Source organism: Mandrillus leucophaeus, unplaced genomic scaffold, assembly GCF_000951045.1.
Source record: "Mandrillus leucophaeus isolate KB7577 unplaced genomic scaffold, Mleu.le_1.0 Scaffold393, whole genome shotgun sequence".
NCBI lineage: Eukaryota > Metazoa > Chordata > Mammalia > Primates > Cercopithecidae > Mandrillus > Mandrillus leucophaeus.
The window spans coordinates 1,786,575-1,810,146 of NW_012104176.1; positions in this window are offsets into that span (position 1 = coordinate 1,786,575).

Consider the following 23,572-nt stretch of genomic DNA (forward strand, 5'->3'; position numbering starts at 1 on the left):
TTTCAATTACACAATTTACAATTCTCTTTTTATGCTCATGTTTACTTAGTTTACCTATTTAATTAACTCCCATAAATACACTAAAAAGAAAAATTGGTACACCCAAAATTTAGAAACAAAAAAATCATGGTTTTTCATAAACCCATACTTCAACAGAGTAGGAGCAGTTGTAAAAATGCAGGGTGCTACATTATTCAGTAGATTTGAGAGGGAAAATGGAGGGGTTGATTAGCAAGTTGTTAGGCTGGACAGATTTGAGAGACCCTCTTCTGTATTATGTACCTGGCCTTATGCACACATATTAAGAAAGTGTATGTTATGATACAGCAGCAGCTAGAAGGCCCTGTTCACTAGTAATACCCAGAGTCTAGAAATGCCTGACAAATAGTAGCATCGTAATTAGTATTTGTTGAATCAATAGATGATATGCCTATATATTTTCATAAGAATACAAAATCCAGATATCTTTGCTAAATACCTATATTTGTTTTCTTAACTGCTAAAATAGTTATGTTGTTTTATAAATGACTTTTGTTGATTGAAAAGTGCTGGAGGGCTGGGCATGGTGGTTCACACCTGTAATCCCAGCAATCTGGGAGGCAGAGGTGGGTGAATCACTTGAGGACAGGAGTTCAAGACCAGTCTGGCCAACATGGTGAAACCCTGTCTCTCCTAAAAATACAAAAATTAGCTGGGTGTGATGGCGCATGCCTTTAATCTCAGTTACTACAGAGTCTGAGGCAGGAGAATCGCTTGAACCCGGGAGGTGGAGGTTGCAATAGGCTGAGATTGTGCCAATGCACTGCAGCCTGGGTGACAGAGCAAGATTCCACCTCAAAAAAAAAAATAAAAAAAGAAAGGAAAATGTTGGAGATACTGACAACATTCCAAGTTCCGATTATCCAGCCCCTAAGTGATAAAATGTTCTTTTAAATACTATTCTTCTAAACATGAATACTTCTTTTCTCTGGATTATTGCATAATGTGCCCACCTCTATGTTGTTGTAGTTGTCCCTAGATTGTCTTCATGTCACAGCTGACCTTTTACAAAACATGTGGGAGCAGAGGTAAAGAAAGAACAGAGAATGTGTTTATCATTTTACTGCTGTACGCGCTGCCTCCAGCACACTGCTTTGGAAAAAAAAAAAAAAATCGCTATTGAATTAACAAATGAATTTCCTGTTGCAGGAGCTCAGGACTAAGGTACAGGTCACAGAAATACGTCCCATAATCTCATGTTGGCAACACCAGCCAGAGAGCCCTGAAACGAAGACTTCCGTTCCTATTTAGGAAAAAGGGAATAAAAGGAACCCCTGACTTTAAGAAAAATCCATACAGTTTTAGGATGGAATAGAGGGATTTGAGTGTGTTTACCATGGTTCTGAGGGACAGAAAAGACCTTCAGGTGATTTCATAAGAATATTACGTAGATGGCAAACTGTCCTGACTGGGAAAGTCATGAAACCCCTACAATAAAAGGACTTAGATGGCACGTGAATGATCGCATCCTGCCTCTTGATGCCCAGACACCTAAAGCACCTCTAGAAACAAATCCGTTCAGTGTTAGGTGCCAGGAAGCTCAACTCAGGATGGCACCGTTAGGCTCTGTACTGCCCTGAGCTCCTTCCCCTCACATCCCTCCCACGCTCTCTAGTCGGGCGCGTGCGCAGTTGCCTATGTGGTCAAGGGGTTGAGCCATCACTCCCAACACTGGGATCCCTCTTCTTGCCAGCAATCAGCTTAAAATGCTGACTCCTAGAGATTTGCCTGCAGCTTGAACGTTATCCTGGGTAAATCTGACTTCACATTAAAAAAACAATCTTTAGGTTCTATATTGAATGAATAAGATCTTTGCTATCATAACCAAGATCTCTATATTTGGCAAATCAAAACTGGAAGGGAACATGAAGCCAATAGAATTTTTCAAATCAAAATGAGTTAGTCCATTTATAGAAAGAAAGAAAAAAAGAGTTATGCTTTGTGTAAATAACTGTGAGATAAAGCAGCGCATTTTCAGCATGACATTGGTAGAAGTTCAGCATAGCAGCTTTGGAAAATCGCTTCTTTGTATGGGCTTTCGTTATTTTTGTTTGAATCAGAATGACTTTCTAGATGATCAGGGAAGTCTGTTTTACAAATTAGTAGAATACATATCTACATATAAATTAGAATCTATAAAATGATTATTAGGTTTTAACAGTGACTTCAGATTCTCCATGTATCTATACTCCTTCATAATTCTAACAATAATAATAATAATAAAAAGTACCCCATACTGAGTCAGGCACTGTATTGAATCTTCTGTATACATTCTTTTTGAGTTTTCTCAGTAGCCCCTCCTAATGTAGGTGTTATTCTCATTATACTGATGTAGAAACTTAGGCACAGAGGTTGAACAACTTGCCTGAGTCACACGGCAACGAGCATCAGAACCAGAGCTGAAACTCAGCTTTGCTTGACATGACACAAAGCATATGTTTTTTTCTTTATGCTTTGCTGTTTCATTGTAGATACTTTCCAAGAATGCATTGCAGGCATTTGTGTAATATTCTGAAACATGCTGGTTGTAGATGAAAGAGGAGCATGTGCCACAAAAGTTTAGGGACATGGCACCAGTATGAAATGATTTGATTTTTAATGCAGCTCTGCTGTACTACAGAAAGCCTTCCAATTCATATTTGTTAGTACTTCCGTATAATAGCTTCCATAACACTGATCTTTTCAGAAGGCAGAAAGCAGATAAAAAGGGCCTTTTCTGTGTACGTAGAGAAAAAGAAAATGCCTTGGAGTTGAACTGATCTAATACTGAAGAGCAATGAACCACTATTAAACACTGGACCTGGTGGCTAGATGAGTCCTTTTTCTTTCTCTGTCTTTATAAACTAGTAAGCAGGCTGGTAACCTGATAAACTGGAAATCTTCCCTCCCTATGCTCTGGTTTTTAAAACAGGCAAAAAGAAGGAAAACAAACAGTCTTTATAAATAAATTAAACCTCTAACTAAAAAGCTAATTATAAGTGTATTTGTTTTGTTGGAGGTAAGGCACATCTATTATCATAAAGATAATTAACTCAGTCTGACAGATCTAATAAAAGGACAAGTTTAGCACTGGCTTAGCCGGAAGCCGAAGGCAAGCAATTTTTATAATTACTAGTTATTGTAACTGGGCTCAGAGAAAATGGTCTGTGATATTTAAACAGTAATGTTAATTTGCATTTAGACCTGCCCTTTTTTTCCATGAAAGAAAGTAAAAGACTGGATTAAGTACAGGAAACCTCAATAGCTAAAATATTTTTAAATATATAAAAGCACCCAGAATGAACGTCTCTTCATCTGTAAGCTGAAGAATTTCTCTGAGTAGATAATGAATGCCCTTACAAGGCAAATGTCTTAACAATCGGCAAACAATTAAATAACTTAGCCCAGCTTTCCAATGCACAAGAGGAAAATATGCTATCTACAATTATTAAAAACATTATGTAGTGACCCTGTTTCATTCTCTCTTTTATAGATACGCATGGTTGCATCTACCACTGGCTATCTCTTGAAATGAGGGGATTAAAATATAATGATAAAATAAAGAGCATTGCAAATAGACAAGCAAGGATACTGACTTTGTAACCAATTACTTTCACTGTTAGAAAGATGCGGAAAGAAAAGGTAAGGTAGGATACGAAGGAGATGAATGATTTCTACTGTCACCTGGCAACTGCCCTTTAAGTAAAGCTTGTCTCAACATTTCACACCAGACTCTTTCCTGGAGCAAACAAATCAACCTTTTTAAGGGTAGAAGTTACTCTTTAACTGCTCCTCTAATAAAGGCTATAGAAATAAGTAATAACCAGTGTCAGAAAATAGGTTTGTAATACACTAAGAAAAGCAATTTAAGGTAAAATACCTGTTAGTCAAATACACATTTTATGTTCTAAAATATGGTGATAGAATCAGCCCATTACATTTGGTAAATATGTTGTATAATTTCTCCATATAATGCCCTGTCCACGCTACTGTTACCAAGGTGAACATTTAACCCATCAGCCTAACTAATTGTCTTGCCAATACTTGAAGAAAATGCTGACAAATATATGGCAAATGGTCTTTTTACCTGCAATCTCCAGGTCTCTGGCTAATCGTTTATTTCTTCACATTCTCTCTGGCTTGCCTCCATTGTAATTTTTTTTGTTTTTCTGTTTCCTGAGATATTGTAACTGGGAAAGCAAGTTTGATATATTCTCTTGTTTTCAGGTTTGTCCTGAGGAGTCGTACTCTTTAAATAGAAACAATAAAAGTAAAAAAAAACAAAAACAAAAGCACAAAAACAAAAACAAACAGACAAAAAAAAACCAATTCTGGGCACGCATGGTGACTCAAGCCTGTAATCCCAGTACTTTGGAACTCTGAGGCTGGCAGATCACTTGAGGTCAGGAGTTCAAGACCAGTCAGGCTAACATGGTGAAACCCCGTCTCTACAATAATACAAAAATTAGCTGGGTATTGGTGGCACATGTCTGTAATCCCAGCTACTTCTGAGGCTGAGGCAGGAGAACTGCTTGAACCCAGGAGGCAGAGGCTGCAGAGAGCCGAGATTATACTGGCTAACAGAGTGAGACTCCGTCACAAAAAAAAAAAAAAAAAAAAAAAAAAAAAAGAAAAAAAAAATCCCTGGCTGGGTGACAGAGTGAGATACTGTTCCAAAAAGAAAAAAAAAAAGCAATTCTGTGAAGGAAGAACCTCTGTTCCAAACCTGGCAAAGCAACGCTCTTCTCCCATCTCCGTTTCTTTTTATTTTCCAACTGATTGCCACCTGTAACATTTCATGCTCTCTCCTCCTATATCTTTTCCCATCAAAACCATACTCTTTTACACACATTTATGATATACATTCAACTAATATTCAAGAATGCAAAAGGTTTTTAGATAGATGCTCAGTAAAAAGAAAAGAAAAAAATATAAAAAAGAAAGCATGAGATAGTTTCTCCTGCCAGAGATCGCCACTCATAATACAATGTGAAAAGTGCCACAAGGGATAAGTACAGGAAGCTTTGGGGAAAGTGGGGCATCTAAACCAAATTCACCAACAGAAAGTTGTTTTAAATTGTGAGAGAAAGAGGTTGCAGAGATGCCTCCAGGAAGATGGGTTGTGAGGGGACGGGGGTCAGAACACGCTAGATCCAGAGGACAGCACACGCAATGCCAGTGAAGAAAGAGAGGACAAGATTATTCATGGAATGAGAATGAGATTATTCTTAGAAACCTTGCCTACCTCTACTTATTCTTTGAGATTAATCCCTGTCTAGTTTTGGCAGCTCCTGTGAAGATTAGACAGATAATCTGAGATATCGTATTCATTTGTGTGCTTCTGTGTTTTTCTTTTAATTCTAAGTTCTTAAAACTCAAGTATCGTACCCATGACTTCAGTTCCAGAACAAGAATCTACAAAGCAAGCACCAAGAAGTTGCGGAATGCCTGCAACTGAGATCTCAGGATAACAGAAATTAGAACAGTTTCATAGGACAGACAGGTATCCTTTTAAGCAACTAATTCTTATTCTTTTATTATTATTATTATATTATTTTTAGTTCTGGGGCACAGGTGCAGGATGCACAGGTTTGTTACAAAGGTAAATGTGTGCATGATGGTTTGCTACACCTATCAACCCATCACCTAGGTATTAAGCCCAGCAAGCATTTTTTTCCTTATGCTCTCTCTCCCCTCCCCAACCACCCTCCAACAGGCCCAGAATGTATTGTTTCCCTCCCTGTGTCTATGTGTTCTTGTTGTTATTCTTAACAGCCTCCTCACTGCCACAGTGTGGTAGATTTGAGGCATCAAAAATGAAGTCTTAAGCTTTTATGGGAGTAAGGTGGCAGTCTTCAAACTTACGGGTTTCAGACAATTTCCTTTTATCCAGATATTTATGAAGTAGACAAACCAGAATTGATTCTATGTTTTTTCAAGGACCCATTCCAGGTCATCGTTAGGAATGCACCAGTAGCAATGGAGCTTGAAAAATGGGGGAAACACTGATGAAATAGATGTTTCCAACCTTTCTCCACATATGGGTGGTCAGAACACATGCTTCATTTCTTCTGATTGCCAGAGGTCGCTGTGTAAAGGCAGGGTTCATCTGCCTGGAATTGAAACCAAACTAACTATTACTTATATAGTCCCAGGTAGGAGGACATAGCTTTGTGAGGTAGGAGAAAATTGCTCGGGAATAAAGCGTGGAAAATCTGCATGCTAAGAACCCATATCCTAGTCCTGCAAGTACAGCATAAGAGAGAACAAATAAATGACATAGAGTGGGTAGGAGGTCACAGTAAGAACACTTTGCCGGAGAAATGTGAATGCAACCCTCGATTTTGCAAAACAAGAAGACATGGTGCAACGGATTGTCAAGTTGGTTTGCAACAAGATGTGCACTTGGAGAAAGCTGTTTCATTACTTCAGAGTGGAAAGACCAGTAAAGAAAGAAGATAGAAGGCTGTAATAAGTAGGGAGAGAGGAGACAGCAATTGCACACAAGTCCTGGCTCTGAAAGGCTATGCTTATTATATATTTATTAATTTCTTATCATTGAATACAGAATTTAGAATTAATCAGATCTTAAATACTACATCAGGAAACAATATTATGCCTCAAATATCCGTTCTTAAAAATTTCTCTTAGAAATGTATTTGTGAATGTTTTATTAGAAGGAATCTAGAGTAGGAGGCTCGCTGAAATTTTAGTGACGCTATTTTTTTTTTTTTTTTTTTTTTTTTTTTTTTGAGATGGAGTCTTGCTCTGTCACCCAGGCTGGAGTGCAGTGCCGCGATTTCGGCTCACTGCAAGCTCCGCCTCCTGTGTTCACGCCATTCTCCTGCCTAAGCCTCCCAAGTAGCTGGGACTACAGGCGCCCGCCACTGCGCCCGGCTAATTTTTTGTATTTTTTAGCAGAGACGGGGTTTCACCGTGTTAGCCAGGATGGTCTCGATCTCCTGACCTCAAGATCCGCCTGCCTCGGCCTCCCTAGTGATGCTATTTTATGTTCATTTTCACTGCAGTATAATTGGCGGAATGCTCAGGAAAGAGGTTTGTAATAACTGTGATTCATTAGTGGAATCAGTCACAAGAGGTGGGGCAACACTGTCTACTTTAAGTGATACCCAAAGACTGTGCATTTTTATTTTTGTCTGTAATTTCTCACACAAGAGTTCTGTTACACAAAGCTGCTCAGAATAAGTGTATAATTCCTCTTCAGCTTTTAATTCAGGTCAACTTGTGGGTCTTAAAAGAGTGACTGTGGCCCTTTAAAAACATTCTCCGAGCTGTAGTATGTAATTAATCATAGCAACAGATACAAAATGTATTGTTTCCTTGCTGAGAATAGCATGTTTTCTTTGCTTATGAATTGATCCCTTAAACATTCCTCATGGGAATATATTTTTCCCTTCTCATGCAAACTGGCTTTAAAGTACAGATGTACTAATCTATCTGTAGGAAGTTCCACGGCTCATTGATTTGTGGGATGCATAGGTATTCATCTGCTTTAGACAGAAAACTGAAAGAAGGAACAATTAATTAAGTCATCCTGCAGTTATTTTTCAAAACTGAAATATAAGCAGTGACAAGAAAACTCCCAAGGCTTCAGAGTTTGGAGCTAGTTTTAATAAGCATCTGAACTTTTGCAAATTGAGTTATTTTGAGGAGGAATAAAAATGTTGTATTTTGTGTAAGAAAATGTATACACTATTCCTCTCTTTTGGGGTTTATCATGTTCAACCTTCAGGTTAAGGCACATGTGTAATGATGTGCATCTTTTTGTGTTTTCGTGGGTGCAATATCCTTTATTTGATTGCAAAAGCCTCTAGAAAGAGATTGTTATATGCACCACTCCATATGTTGCCCAGAGCTTAGTACAATACTTGCCACTGCGTGCAGGTCGTCTACACCTTACATTTTCAATACAGTACTCATTCATTACTCACTTGTTGCCGAACACTAATTGAGCATCCAGTAAGTATCATGCCAAAGCTCAGAGAGCTCACAATAAGCAGAAACTCACAATCATTATTTAGAGAAAAGTATTGCTTGTCCCAATACTTGTCTTCTAGTTTTATAAACCGGTGAACTTTTGAGAAAAAACATTTCCACAAACACATTCTCTGAACTGTGCTCCAAATCCTTTTGGGAGCAGGCAGGATATAAATGTAAAGCAAATAAAGTGAAGGAGATTATTCGTAGTTATCCATGAAATATTCAATAAAAATACATCGAGAACCAACAAGATGGAAAGGGCAAAGCTAAGTCTGTTGGTAGCATAACTATTAAAGACTTCAAAGAAAGCAGCAGGGAAGATTCTTCTAAAATGCATAATTAATTTGTCCATTAACCAGTTTAGAGACATACAGTGAAGTCCAGCTCCCCAACATGACTGATGTGGCCTCTATGCTATGAGCTCCCCATCTTCATTCTTCCCATTGCTCTCTGCACTCTGGGCATTCTGAGTGTTCTCCAGTTAGTTTCTTGGAGATGCCAAGTTCTCTCTCACTTCTGAGCCTTCATATATGCTGTTGTTTTTGCCTGGAACCTCTTTCTCTGGCACTCAATTGTCTATTACCTACCTACCCTTCTGGCCTCCGCCTAAACATCACTCTGAACATCTTATGTTTCTACTGTCTTAATTTTCAATTCATATGAATTTTGGTTTAGCGTCTGTCTTCTCCGATAGATTGTGAGCTCCTTACAGGCAGGATTATACCCACAGCAAATGGTATGCAGCCTGGTATTTAATATGCACATAGAAAAGATTTGTTACAGTATTGAATTAATAGGAAATTACATATTCTCTTCCCAAATTTCAACAGAATGATTATACAAGAAAATAAATTTAATGCAATAAATCTAGTAACCATATTTAAGAATTCCTACTAGTCAGAAATGATTTGGAATGTCTCAGTGATCTGCGGATCATTGCTTTAAACGGAAATAGTCATGTCCCTGCAGGCACAGTACAATAGTAAAAGAGAAATTTCTGCCTGATTAAGAGAAAAATATGTTTTTATATTTTATTCATTAATATAAAGTATTTCAAAATACAAAGTTATTGACACTGTCTGAACTCTCCCATCATTATCACAGTTAATAGAAGAAAAATCATCTCTCTATTGTCAGCTATCAGAAAGCACAGTTATTTTTGTTTCTCATCTCAGATTACAGTTGGTAGGTAATTTAAAATATCGATTGAGGTGAGAATATGCTTTTGTTTGATTTGGTTTGTCCTAGTAGAATGGAATAAAATGAAACATTTTAGCATCTGAAAGTCAGTGCTCAAGATCTAGCTCTTTTAAATTCTGGGCTAGTAATTTAAATTCTCTGTGCTTCTGTTTTTCTCACTTTTAAAATGGGAATCATATAAAATATTTTAGAAGATCAATTCAACAAATTTTTATTTACCAGTTGCCATAATTTCGGTCACCATTCCAGACCCTTCAAATAAGTTAGATACAAGTCAAATAAATCTCAGACTCACCACTTACAGAACTTATAATTTAGGGGAATGTCCAGAAAGGAAATTACTTATAAATGCTGTAGTACTATGCAAATGATAAAGTGTTTTTTACTAACTTTGATTGCTTTTATCTCTGAATCTTGTAACCTTAAAGAATTTAGTTCTATGAGAGACACAGCACCTGTGATATTTAGTGATAACATGGCCTTTATGCTTGGAGAGACTAAATCTATTACCAAATTGATAAATCTCTAGCCAGGTTAACTAAGAAAAAAGATAGAAGACCATAATCTTTAATATCAGAAATGAGAGAGGTTCCATCACTACTGATCCCAAGAACATTAAAAGGATAATAAAAATATATTATGAAAAATTCTATACCTAAAAATTTGATATCTCAAAAATTCTTATTCATGTAGGTGAAATATCTTGCCATTTATTTAGATCTTTGATTTCATCAAAGATTTTTAGTTTTCCTCATAAATATATTGTGAATATTTTTAGATATATATCTATGAATTTTATTTATTTGTGTTAATATAAGTGGCATTGGGATTTATTTTTAAATGACAAATTTTCATTGCTTGTATATAAGAAAGAAGATGATCTTCACATTTTAATCTTACATTCTGCAATCTTGTTATAATTGCTTAGTAGTTCCAGGAGTTTGCTGTTGTTGATTATTTAGGATTTTCTGTATAGACAATTATGTCATCTGAAAGCAAAGGCAGTCTTATTTCTCCCTTCCCAATCTGTATACATTTTATTTCTTTTTATTGTCTTATTATATTAGCTAAGACTCCCATCACATTGCTGAGTAGGAGTGGTAAGAGGGCATATCCTTGCCTGGTTTCTGATTTCAGCATAGAGGCAGTTATTTTTTCACCATTAATTGTGATGCTAACTGTAGGGTTTCTGGAGATGTTCTTTATCAAGTGAAGAAATTCCCCTCTACGTTTGCTGAACATTTTTACTATCAATGGTTCAGATCTTATAAAATACTTATTCATGATGGATTGATTATATGAATTGATTTTCAGATATTGAATAGACTTGAATACATGAAATAAATCCCATTTGGTTGTGATGTGTACCTCTGTTTTTATACATTGTTATGATCAACTTGCTAAATTTTTTTGAGGATTTTAGGTAGGTCTGTGTAATAAGAGATGTTGGTCTGTAAATTTCTTTTGTTACCTCTTTGTCTTGTTTTGCTATGAAGGTAATGCTGGTCTCAAAGAATGAGTTAGGAAATATTCCTTCACTTTTATTTTTTAAAAGAGTTTGAAGGAAACTAATACAATTTCTTCCTTTAAGAGATTTAATGTTTGGTAGAATTCACCAGTGAACCTACTTGGGCCTTGTGCTTTTTTGGAAGGTTTTTAATTATTGATTAAAAATCATTAGTAGTTACAGGCCTCCTCAGATTATCTATATCTTTTGGTGTGACTTTGGGCAAATTACTTTAAGAAAATGGTCTATTTCATCTAAGTTATCAAATCTGTGGGCATACAGTCATGTATAATATTTCTTTACTTTTCTTTCAATGCCCATGGCATCAGTAGTGATGGTCCTTCTTTCTCCAACATTAGCAATTTGTACCTTTTCTCTTTATTTCTTGGTTAATCTGGCTAGATCTACATAAATGTATTATCCTTTTTTTTTAATAGCATTTGGTTTTATTGATTTTTTCCCATTGGTTTCTTGTTCTTAATTTCATTGATTTAAAATTTAATTGTTATGTATTTTCTTCTGCTTATTTTATAAAATTTGCTCTTCTTTTTCTAATTTTCTAAGGTAGAAATTTAGATTATTTTAGCTTCTAAATGTAGGAGCTCTAAAACTATAAAACTTTTAGAAGAAAACGCAGGGTAAATCTTTATGACCCTAGATTTGAAAAAAAAAAAAATTAGATATGGCATAAAAGTCACAAGCAACCAAAGAGAAAAAGTAGAAAAATTGAATCATATCAAAATTAAAAACCTTTGTGATACAAAGAACTCTGTGAAGAAAGTGAAAAAACAACACAAAGAATGGGAGAAAACATAAAATCACATATTTTTAAGGGATTTTTATTTGGATTAAATATACCTGTGGACTAAATGTATCAATAATAAAAAGACAGAAACTCAGTTTAATAAACGGGCAACTGATCTAAATAGACTTCTCTCCAAATAGACAAAAAGTACGTAAAAAGATGCCCAACATTATTAATTATCAGGGAAATGCAAACTAAAATCACAGTAAGATACAACTTCATACCTACTAAGATGGCTAGGATCAAAAAGATGAATAGCAAGCATTGGTGAGGATATGGAGAAATTGGACTCTGTGTACACTGCTGGTAGAAGTATAAAATGACTAGTGCAGTCACTGTGCAAAACACTCTATCGGTTTCTCAAACAATTAAGCATGGAGTGGGCATATGACTCAGCAATTTCTCTACATGGTATACACCCAAGAGAAATGAAAACATATGTCCACATAAAAAACTTCTTCACACGTATTTAAAGCAGCATTATTCATAACATTTAAAATGTGGGAACAACCCAAATGTCTATCAGCAGACAATTGGATAAATGTGTTATATCCATACAATTACTACTTGGAAATAGAAATAATAATAATAATAATAAAGTATCGTTACATCCTACAACTTGAATGAGCCTTGAAAACCTTATATTAAATAGAAGATTCCAATCGCAAAAATTCCCATATTATGTTATTTCATTCACATGCAAATCCAGAACTGGCAAAACAATAAACAAAAACCACAAATCCAAATTTGCTTAGAGTTGGGGGCAGAGAGAGGAGGGAGGTGGGAGGATAAAAAGGTGAAAGCTAAAGGATATGGTGTTTCCCTTTGAAGTAACGAAAATTTTCAAAATTTTATTAACTGTGGTGATGGTTCCACCTATCTGTGAATACACAAATTATTGAATTGCATACTTTAAATAAATGAAGTATATGCTATGTAAGTTGTATTCCAATAGAACTATTTTTAATTTGAAAAATTTATTTTTTTTCCTAATACATGCATTCAAAGCTGTATGTTTCCTTCTAAACACTGTTTTTCTTGTATCCTACAAACGCCGATAAGCTGTATTTTCATTTTCATTTGGTAAAAATATTTTTAAATTTCTCTTGAGACTTCTTTTTTGATGTATGTGTTATTTGGAAGTACTTTGTTTAATTTTGAAATACTTGCGTGTTTTACAGCTATCTTTCTATTATAATCTCTAGTTCAATTCCATTGTTTTCTGAAAAGACACTGCTTGATTTCCATTATTTTAAAATTTGTAAAGTGTGTTTAATGGCTCAGAATGTAACAGATCTTGGTGAATGTTCCGTGTGAGACTGGGAAGAATGTGTATTCTGCTGTTGTTGGATAAAGTTTTATATAATGTCAATTGGAATCAGTTGATTGATGGTGCTGTTCTGTTGAACAATTACTTGATGATTTTCCGCCCACGGTATCTATTAATTACTGGAAGAGGGCTGCTGAATTCTCCAACTACAGTAGTGGATTCATCTATTTCTCTTTGTATTTCTGTCAGTGTTTGCCTCATGTATTTTGATGATTTCTTTTTAGGTACATACACATTAAATATTATTACATATTCTTGGAGAATTAAATCTTTTATCATTATGTAATGTCCTTATCTATCCAAGGTAAATTTCCTTGTTCTGAGGTCTGTTTTGTCTGAAATTAATATAGCTACTGCAACTTATTTTGCCTAGGGTTGGTATGGCGTCTTTTTCTCCATTCCTCTAAAACTATCTGCATTTCAAGTAGATTTCATATAGACAACACATAGAAGCATCTTTTTATTTTTTACCCACTCTGCTAGTCACTGTTTATTAATTGGTATATTCAGACCATTGATGTTTAAAGGGATTATTGATATAGTTGCACATACCGTATTTTTTACTCTTTTCTATTCTTTACTACTTTTCTTTCTTTCCTTCCTTTCTTCCTTTTTTTTTACCCCCTCTATTTTTTTTAATTTTTTGCTATCTTTTATTCCTCTCTGGATATGAAGCATTTTATATGATTCAATTTTCTGTCCTCTCTCTGCATATTATGCCTCTTTTACATTTTTAGCAATTGCTCTCGTTTGCAATATATATTTACATCTATCCGAAGTTCACTTTTAAATAAAACTAAACCATTTCACAAACAGTAAATGTACCTACCAACAGAGTATTCTCAATTCTTCCTTCCTGTCCCTTATAACATTGCTGTTTGTTCTAATGCTCTCCTTACCCTCATCTCCCAACCCCCAACTGGCACCCGTGTGTGTTGTTCCCCTCCCTGTGTCCATGTGTTCTCATTGTTCAGCTCTCACTTATGAGTGAGAACATGTGGTATTTGATTTTCTGTTCCTGTGTTAGTTTGTGGAAGATGATGGCTTCCAGTTTCATCCATGTCCCTGCAAAAGACATAATCTCATTCCTTTATGGCTGCATAGTATTCCATGGTGTATATGTACCACATTTTCTTTATCCTGTCTATCTTTGATGGGCATTTTGGTTGATTCCATGTCTTTGCTACTGTAAATAGTGCTGCAATAAATATACGTGTGCATGTGTCTTAATAGTGGAATTATTTATATTCCTTTGGGGTATACAATGCCATTGCTGGGTCAAATGGTATTTCTGGTTCTAGATCTTCGAGGAATCACTACACTGTTTTCCACAATGGTTGAACTAATTCACATTCCCACCAACAGTGCAAAAGTGTTTCTCTTTCTCCACAGCCTCACCAGCATCTATTGTTTCTTGACTTTTTAATAATTGCCATTCTGACAGGCTTGAGATGGTATCACTGATCATTAGAGAAATGCAGATCCAAGTTTCTAGTCTATATTACTTTCCTTCTCTGAAAAATTTATTTTTCTGTTTCTTGCAAGGCAGATCTACTGGAAGCAAATTCTCATAATGTTGTCTGCCTGAGAAAGCTTTTATTTTCTACTTTGAAGGAAAATTTCACAAGATTCAGAATTCTAGGCTAGTAGTTTTACCAATACTTTATTTTACTCCACTCTCTTCTTACGTGCACGGTTTTTAAAGAGAAGTCTAATATAATTCTTATTTTTGTTTCTCTATTCATAAGGTGACTTTTTTCTCTGGCTTCTTTCAAGATTTTTCTTTGTTTCTGGTGTACTGCAGTTTAAATATATGATTAGGTGCAGAATTTTTGATAATTTTCCTACTCTGAGCTCCTGGATATGTGGTTTGGTGTCTATTATTAGTTTTGGGAAATCTTCAACTATTATCACTTAAAATGTTTACTGTGTTTTATTCTCTCTTCTCCTTTGGGTATTCCCATAATACATATGTCATACCTTTAATAATTGTCCCTCTGTTTATGGATATTCTGCTTCATTCTTTTCATTTTTTTTCTCTTTGCATCTCGATTTTAGATGTTTCTATTGCTATTTACTCAAGCTCACTGATTCTTTGCTTACTATGTCTAGTATATTAATAAACCCATCAAATTCATTCATCCTTTTTAATAGTGTTTTGGATGTTTAACTTTTTATTTTAACTCTTTTATACAGTTCACATTTCTTTGTTTACTTTACCCTTCTGTTTTTGTATGTTGTTCATTTTTTCCATTAGAAATCTTAGCATACTAATTGTCATTGTTTAAAATTCCCAAGCTGATTTTAAAATTTCTGCCATGTCTGAGTGTTGTTCTGACACTTGCTGTTTCTCTTCTGTGTTTTGGTCTTCTAGTATCGTTGTAATATTTTATTGAATGTTGAGTATGATATACTGGGTGGGAGGAATTTAAGTACATAGTCCTTTAGTGTGGGGGTTGTGCTTATATGACTAGGAGTTAGGCAGTGTTTGATTTGCCATAGCAGTAGGGGTGAGAAGCTAAAATTTCTTCAGTTGTTCTTTTTTTTCTTTTATTGTCTTTTTGTTTCCCTAGAAATATCTTCTTAAATAAGGTCTAAAATATTCAGTTATTTCCATTGTAATACATGAGATTTATTGGTGTGGTGGAAAAATATGAAGAGAAGGGAAGTAATCATGGTGTATAATCCTTTTAATGTGCTGCTAAATTATAGCTGCCAGTATTTCTTAAAGATTTTTGCATTTATATGTATCAGGAATATGGACCTGTCATTTTCTTTTCCTGTAATATTCTTGTCTGGTTTTGGTATCAATGTAATTCTGGCCTTTTAATATGAGTTTGGAAGTATTCCCTCTTCTTCAGTTTTTTTTAAGGAGTTTGAGGTTAACATTCATTCTTCTCTAAGTGGTAGAATTTGCCAGTGAAACCAATGGGCCCTGAGCTTTTCTTGTTGGGAGATACTGGATTACTAATTGAATCTTCTTACTCTTTATTGGTCTGATCTATAAATTCAACCAAGAGGATGAAAAACTTGCATATTAGAAACTACAAAACATTAATTAAAAAATCAAAATGATAAAAATAAATTGAAAGACATCTATATTCATAGACTGAAGAACATATTATTAAAAATGTTCATACCATACAAAGTGATCTATAGATTCAATGCTATCCCCATCAAAATCTCAATGGTATATTTTTACAGAAATAGGAAAAGATTCTAAAATTGATCTGGACCACAAAAGGCCTAGAATAGCAAAATCAATTTTGAGAAAGATGAAACCTGGATGCATCACACTTCCTGATTTCCAACTATATTACAGCACAGCATTTCAAACAGTACAGTACTGGTATAAAGACAGGCATATAGACCAACAGAGCAGAATACACAGATGGAAATACAGTAGTCTTTCCTTTATTCATGGTTTCACCTTCCAGAACTTTAGTTACACATAATCAATCATGGTCTGAAAATATTAAATAGAAAATAACAGAAATAATTTATCAGGGTTAAATTGTGCACAGTTCTAGGTAGCGTGATGAAATCTCACACTGCCCTACACTGTCCTATCCCATGTAGGAATTCCCTCCTTTGTCCATCACATCCACACTACACATGTCACCCTCCTGTTGGTCACTTGGTAGCCATTTCTGACATCAAACTGACAGATCACAAGGAGAAGAAGAGTGGGCACAGTACAATAAGATATTTTGAAAGAGAGACAGACTGAGAGAATTAACAACTTTTATTATAGTATATTGTTATAATTGTTCTATTTTATTATTAGTTGCTGTTAATCTCTTGCTGTGCCTAATTTATATTAAAATGTATCATGTTTGTGTGTACATATGTATAAAACATAGTTTATATACATTTTTGTATATATGTATAACACAGTTTATATACACATACGTGTGTATATAACACATATTTTATAGATAGATAGATAGATAGATATAGTATTTCTAGGGTTCCCCACTGTTCACAGTTTAGACATCCACTGGGGGGCTTGGAACACTTCCTCCACAGATAAAAGAGAACTATTGTAAGCTCAGAGATATATGGTCAACTGCCAAGAATACATAATAGGTAAAATATAGTCTTTCAACAAATGCTGTTGGAAAAACTGGATATTCATATGCAAAAAAATGGGCCTTATGCCACACATATAACTCAAAATTGATTGACAAATTAAACAAAAGATTTGACAATGTAAAACTATTAGAAGAAAAAACAGGATAAAAGCTTCTTGATATGGATTTTGGCAGTAATTTATTGGTTTTGTCACCAAAAGGATAGGCGACAAAAGCAAAAATAGATAAGTGAGACTAAGTCAAACTAAAATCTTCTCTACAGCACAGAAAACAATCAACAGAGTAAAAAGGAAACCTACAGAATGGGAGAAATATTTATAAACCATATATCTGATAAGGGGATAGTATGCAAATTTTATAAGGAACTCCTACAACCGAAAGTAATAAATAAATAAATGAACAATCTAAATTTAAAAATGGGCATTGAAAAGTAATTTCTCCAAAGAAGACATACAAATGGTTGATAGTCATATGAAAATGTGCTAAACATCACTAAATATCAGGAAATTGAAAATCAAAACCACAATGAGATATCACCCTAATACCTGTTAGGATGGCTATTACTATTTTTTAGATGCTAACAGATGCTGGCAAGGATGTGGAGATACTGGAACCATGTATGCCATCGGTGGAAATGTAAAACAATGCAACCACTATGGAAAATAGTATGGAGATTCCTCAACAAATTAAAAATAGAACTACTTTGTGATCCAGCAATCCCACTTATGGGTATATATGCAAAATAATAAAAATCACTATCTTGAAGAGATATCTTTACTCCCATGTTCACTGTGACATTATTCAAAACTGCCAAGATATGAAAACAACTAAAATGTTCATCAATGGATGAACAGAAAATGAAAATGTGGTGTATATATGAATGGACAATCAATCGATCTTTAAAAAGAAGGAAATCCTATTATTTACGAAAACGTGGATGAACTTGGAAAACATTATGCTTAGTGAAATAAGTCAGTCACAGAAAGACAGATATTGAATGAATCTATTTATTTGAGGTATCTAAAATAGTCAAACTCATAGAAACAGAAAATAGAGCGGAGGTTGCCAGGGTCTGGGGGCAAGAGTTACAAGGGGGTGTTGCTTAATGGATATAAAATTTTAATTATGCAGGATGAATATGTTCTAGAGATCTGCTATTCAGTATAGTGTCTCTGTAGTTAACAATGCAATATTGTGCACATTAAAACCTGTTGAGAGGGGAATTCTCATATTAAGTGCTATTAACAACAACAAAAATGCACAAAGGGACATAGGAAACTTTTGGAGGTGATGAATATGTTTATTATCTTGATTGTGGCAGTGTTACCATGGGCGTATGCACATGTCCAAATTCGTCACATAGTATACATTAAATACATGCAGTTTTTTTGTATATCAGTTATACCACAATAAAGCTGTTCTAAAAATTGCTTCCTTTTCTTCCAAGTTTTCAAGGGGTTTTAAAAATCAGAAATAGATGCTGAGTCTTCTACATTTTTTTTCTGCATCAAATGAAATGATACTATGGGTTTTCTTCGTTTATCCAACATGATGAATGATCTTAATTTTTGAGTCCCTGATCCAGAATTCCAGGCATAAACTCCACATTTTATGACATATTATCTTTTTTATATACTTCTGAATGCAGTAGGCTAATATTTTTCTTGAGAAGTTTTGTGTTTATATTCATGGGAAACATTGGTCTGTACTTTTCTTGTAATGTCTTTATCTCATTTTGATCTCTTAAAATGAGCTGAGATGTTCTCTCTCCTATTTTCTAGAACACACTTTGCAAAATTAGTTATATATATTTCCTTAACTATTTAGTAGAATTCACAAGAGCAAATACCTGGGAATGTGGTTTTCTTGTTGGAAAAGTTTTAATTAAGAGTTCAATTTCTTTAACTGATATATAATTATTCTGTTATCTGTTTTTCCATGAGTGAATTTTAGTATTATGTATCTTTCAATGAATTTGTGCTACTACCTCAAGTTGCAAATTTACAGAAATAGGGTTTTTATATTATCCTTTTATTCTTGTTAATATCTGTGGCGTCTGTGTTGTGTGTTGTTCATTTTATTCCTTTAATTCTATTAATGTTTGTGGGGTCTGCAGACACATTATCTCTTTCAATTCGGACATGATAAATGGTGTATTTTTACTTATTTTCTTAGTTTGGATAGAAATTTATTAATTTTATCCATTGTTCATTGATTTTATCTAATGACTTTCTACTTTTATCATTATTTTTTTTTTTTTTTTGTTTTTTTTTAGTTTTTTTTTTTGTTTTTTTTTTTTATTTTTTTAGGTTGGAGGTTTGGTTTTTTTGCGTTTTTTTCTATTCTAATACAAACATTAAATGGTATAAATTTCACAGTGACCATTCCTGTAGCTGCATACCACAAACTTGAATATGTTGTGTTTTTGTGGTTACTCAATCCAAAATATTTTTCAATTTCCCTTAAGAGTTTCTACTTAATTCATGGATAAGACATAATTAAATGTGTGCTATTTACTTTCTAAATATTTAGATGTTTTTCCAGGTATCCTTCTGTTATTTGCTTCTAGTTTCATTCCATTATGGCCAATAAATATACTGTGTGTGATTTCTGATCTCTAAGTTTGTTGAGATTTGTTTTGTGACCCAGAATTCAGTCTGTCTTGATGAACGTTGTATACACATTTGAAAAGTAAGTGTACTCTGATGTTGTTGGGCGGAACATCTCTAAATGTAAAATAGGTCCATTTGGTTACAGGGTAATTCAGTTCTTGTATATTCTGATTTTTCTTCACCTCTTTCAATGACTGATACTGTCAATTATTGATAAATATATGAGTGAAGTCTCTAAATATGATTTTGGATTTTCTTTTAATTCTATAAGTATTTCATCAAGTACTTAAAAATCCTGCTAAGCACATACACATTTATAATTGCTATATGTTCTTGAAAAACTGACTGTGTTACCATCATGAAACTTATTTTAAAGTCAGCTACTTTCTTTTAGCTAGTATTTGTATGATACATCCTTCTCCATTTTTCTTTTTCTTTCTTTTTTTTTTTTTTTAAGAGACAGGGTTTCTCCGTTACGCAGGCTGATCTCAAACTCCTGGGCTGAAGTGATCCTCCTGCCTCAGCCTCCTGAGTACCTAGGACCGTAGGACTACAGGTGCATGCCACCACACTCTGCTAATTTTATCATTAGTTTTTTAAGACTTCCTAGCGAATAATTCTACAACTTCTCTTTGTAAGTAAATTCACTAACTTGAAAAGTGTAGAAGCAGAAAAATCTAAAATCAGAATCCCTCACACTTCCATCCAATCATTCAACTGTAAAACACCTCTCCCTTCCAAGCTGAGATGATGTTTACCTTCACCTAACAAAAAGACTTTTATAGAAAAAAATGTTACCTGTTTTCTTTATTACTCATATTCTCATGGGTTATCCTGAAAGTAAAAAACGAAAACAGTTGTTTAGCACCAGAAGAACAGTATTAATTCTTCTGGTTTTTATTTATTCTGTGAAATTTCAATTGTGAAAATCAAATTTTTATCTTGATCTAATTATTCAGGAATCAGGGTCATAACATGCATTTATATGCAGTTAACTTTACTGAGCAGTGGAATATCCAATAAAGCTATGTAAATATCTGTATTCAGACATGTGTTATGTTCTTTGGAGATACAAAATCATAGTTAGCACACAATTACCTTGATTGTTTTTTGCAATCTAGTTAGGTGACCCAACATGGATATTTATGAGTAATTTAAGACAGTAAACGCTGAGTGTTTAATATTTAATTTATAAATGCGTGGGTGGGGCAGTGCTCAGGAAAAGTGTTTAAGGAGACATGACCTTTTGATGAATGCATTGCAAATATGCCTAATACTCAGAACTATCCTGTGACTAGGAATTAATATGCCAAATATTGAAGCAATGGAGGCTAAGAGAGGTTAGATCTCATCACCTAAATATTTGAACTGTGGTTGGTTTATATGATACAGTGACAATAAAAGTGAGTGTTTGCGATCTTATTTGAAAATAGGGTCAGTGCAGATATAATTAGTTAAGACTAGTTTGTACTGGAGTAGGAGGGCTCCTAATCCAATATGACAAGCTTCCTTATAAGGAAACAGTCATGTAAGAACAGGAACACACACAAGATCTCCATGTAACAATGAAGACAGCGATTGGAGTTACGTAGGTGCAAGCCAAGAAATGTCAAAGATTGCTAGTAAACCACCAGGAGGGAGAAAGGATTCTCCCGCAGATTTCATAAGGAGTATGGCCCTGTTGGACATCTTAATTTTGGACTAAAAGCCTATAGAACTGTGAGAGAATAAGTTTCTGTTGTGTATTGTTTCAAGCCACCCGGTTTGTAGTACTTTGTTATAGCAGCCTATAAATTAACACAACAAGTGGCAAGTGTATTAGAAAAGTATATTGGGTGGCACACTCTCCAGACTGTCATTTTGAGTGGGTACAATGGTGTGGAGCTGAGTAAGAAATGTATTACTGTAGGTCACCGATATTAGGTCGCCGGTTAGACCACAGTAGTAAATTTGAGCCAAATCTAGTGACCCTTAAACAACACGGGTTTGAATTATGTGGGTTCAATTATGGGTGGAATTTCTTCCACCTCTGCCACCCCTGAGATACCAAGACCACTCCTTCCTCTTCCTTCTCCTCCTCAGCCTACTCAACATGAAGACAATGCAGATGAGGACCTTTATGATGATTGACTTTTACTCAATGAATAGCAAATACATTTTCTCTTTCTTACAATTTTTAATAACATTTATTTTCTCTAGATTACTTTATTGTAAAAATACAGTATAAAATAGATATAGCATACAAAATATGTGTTAACTGTTTATATTATTGGTAAGGCTTCTGGTCAACGGAAGGATATTCGTAGTTGTTTTGGGGAAATCAAAATTTATACACAAAAATTTGATTGTGCAAGGGGGTCAGGACACCTAAACCCTGTATTGCTCAGAGGTAGTACTATTCTTGTGCAGGTCGATTAAAAGGTACAAACCAGGCCAGGCGCAGTGGCTTACGCCTGTAATCCCAGCACTTTGGGAGGCTGAGGCGGACAGATCATGAAGTCAGGAGATCAAGACCATCCTGGCCAACATGGTGAAACCCCATCTCTACTAAAATACAAAAAATTAGCTGGGCATGGTGGTATGTGCCTGTAGTCTCAGCTACTCAGGATGCTGAGGTAGGGGAATCGCTTGAACCCAGGAGACAGAAGTTGCAGCAATCCAAGATCGGGCCAGTGTACTACAGCCTGGCGACAGAGCAAGGCTCTGTCTTAAAAAACAAACAAACAAACAAACAAACAAGCAAAAAAACAAAGGTACAGACCAGAGGCTCTGAGAAAGAGGCTGATATAGCTAGCACTGGTTCACTAGAACCACAAAGGGGGTTCTCTACACTTAGGAAGAGGGGAATAGGTACAGGTAGTACTCACTTTGCATTGTAGTATGGAATTGTTAAAATGACCATGCAAGTTGAAACTATGCAAAATGACATTTATGATCAATGGGGAAAATTATGACTGCTTTTTAACCTTTGAAAACTTTTGTCAAAATATTATTCTTTTACTGTCTATTGAAGATGTATAGAAACATAAAAAAACACGGTAACACTAATAGTTATTTAGTACGCTGTAGTTTAAAGCATTGGAAAGATTGAGAATTAAAGTATTTTATTTATATGTGTCAAGACTAGTTTGAATGGTGCTTGCTTTCTTCTTCTTGTCATATGATTAAAAATAGGGAGCAAAGACCTTTTCCATGACTTGGCAAATTACCATAGATCTAAGTGTGGCTCAGTTGCCAACATTTTAGCTTTTGTAATTTTAATGTTTTAAAATATTTTGAGAATTCCTTTAAAGTTTCTGCTGGAATTACTTCAGCTAGGGTATGGGCATCATTTTGTTGTGACCCCTTTCTTCATGTATGTTGATTCACTATTTCATATTTAGGATCTTCAAACGATGGCAGTGTCAATATTCCACACTCAGCTATTTCTTCTATAACCCTATTTATATTTTATTCAAGTTTTACTTCCAATATTTTCACTTTTCATTTCTTTGCTGCACTTTTTCCTTTGTTAGCCAATTCTCTCCTTTAATTATCCATTTGTGTAAAATTCTAAATGCTATGGACTGAATATGTGTCCCCCCAATCCCCAAAATCTACACGTGGAAGCCTAAATCCCCAATATGATGGTATTTGGAGGTGAGGCCTTTGGGAAGTAATTAAGTCATGAAGGTGGAGCCCTCATGAATGATATTAGTGCCCTTATAAGATAAAGCACAAGAGTTATGATCCTTTCTCTACAGCGTGAGGATGCAACAAGAAAGTGACTGTCTGCAAGCAAGCAGGAGAGTCCTTACCAGATACCATGTCTGCCTGCACCTTGTTCTTGGACTTCCCAGGCTCCAGAGCTATGAGAAATCAGTTTATATGGCTTAAGCCATCCAGTCTATGGCATTCTGTTATAGTTGCCCAAACTGACTAAGATAGCTTCTTCATTACTGGGAGACAATGAGGCAAAATAACTGCATTGCTTTGCTATCTGCAGGTCAACTGACACACAATGCA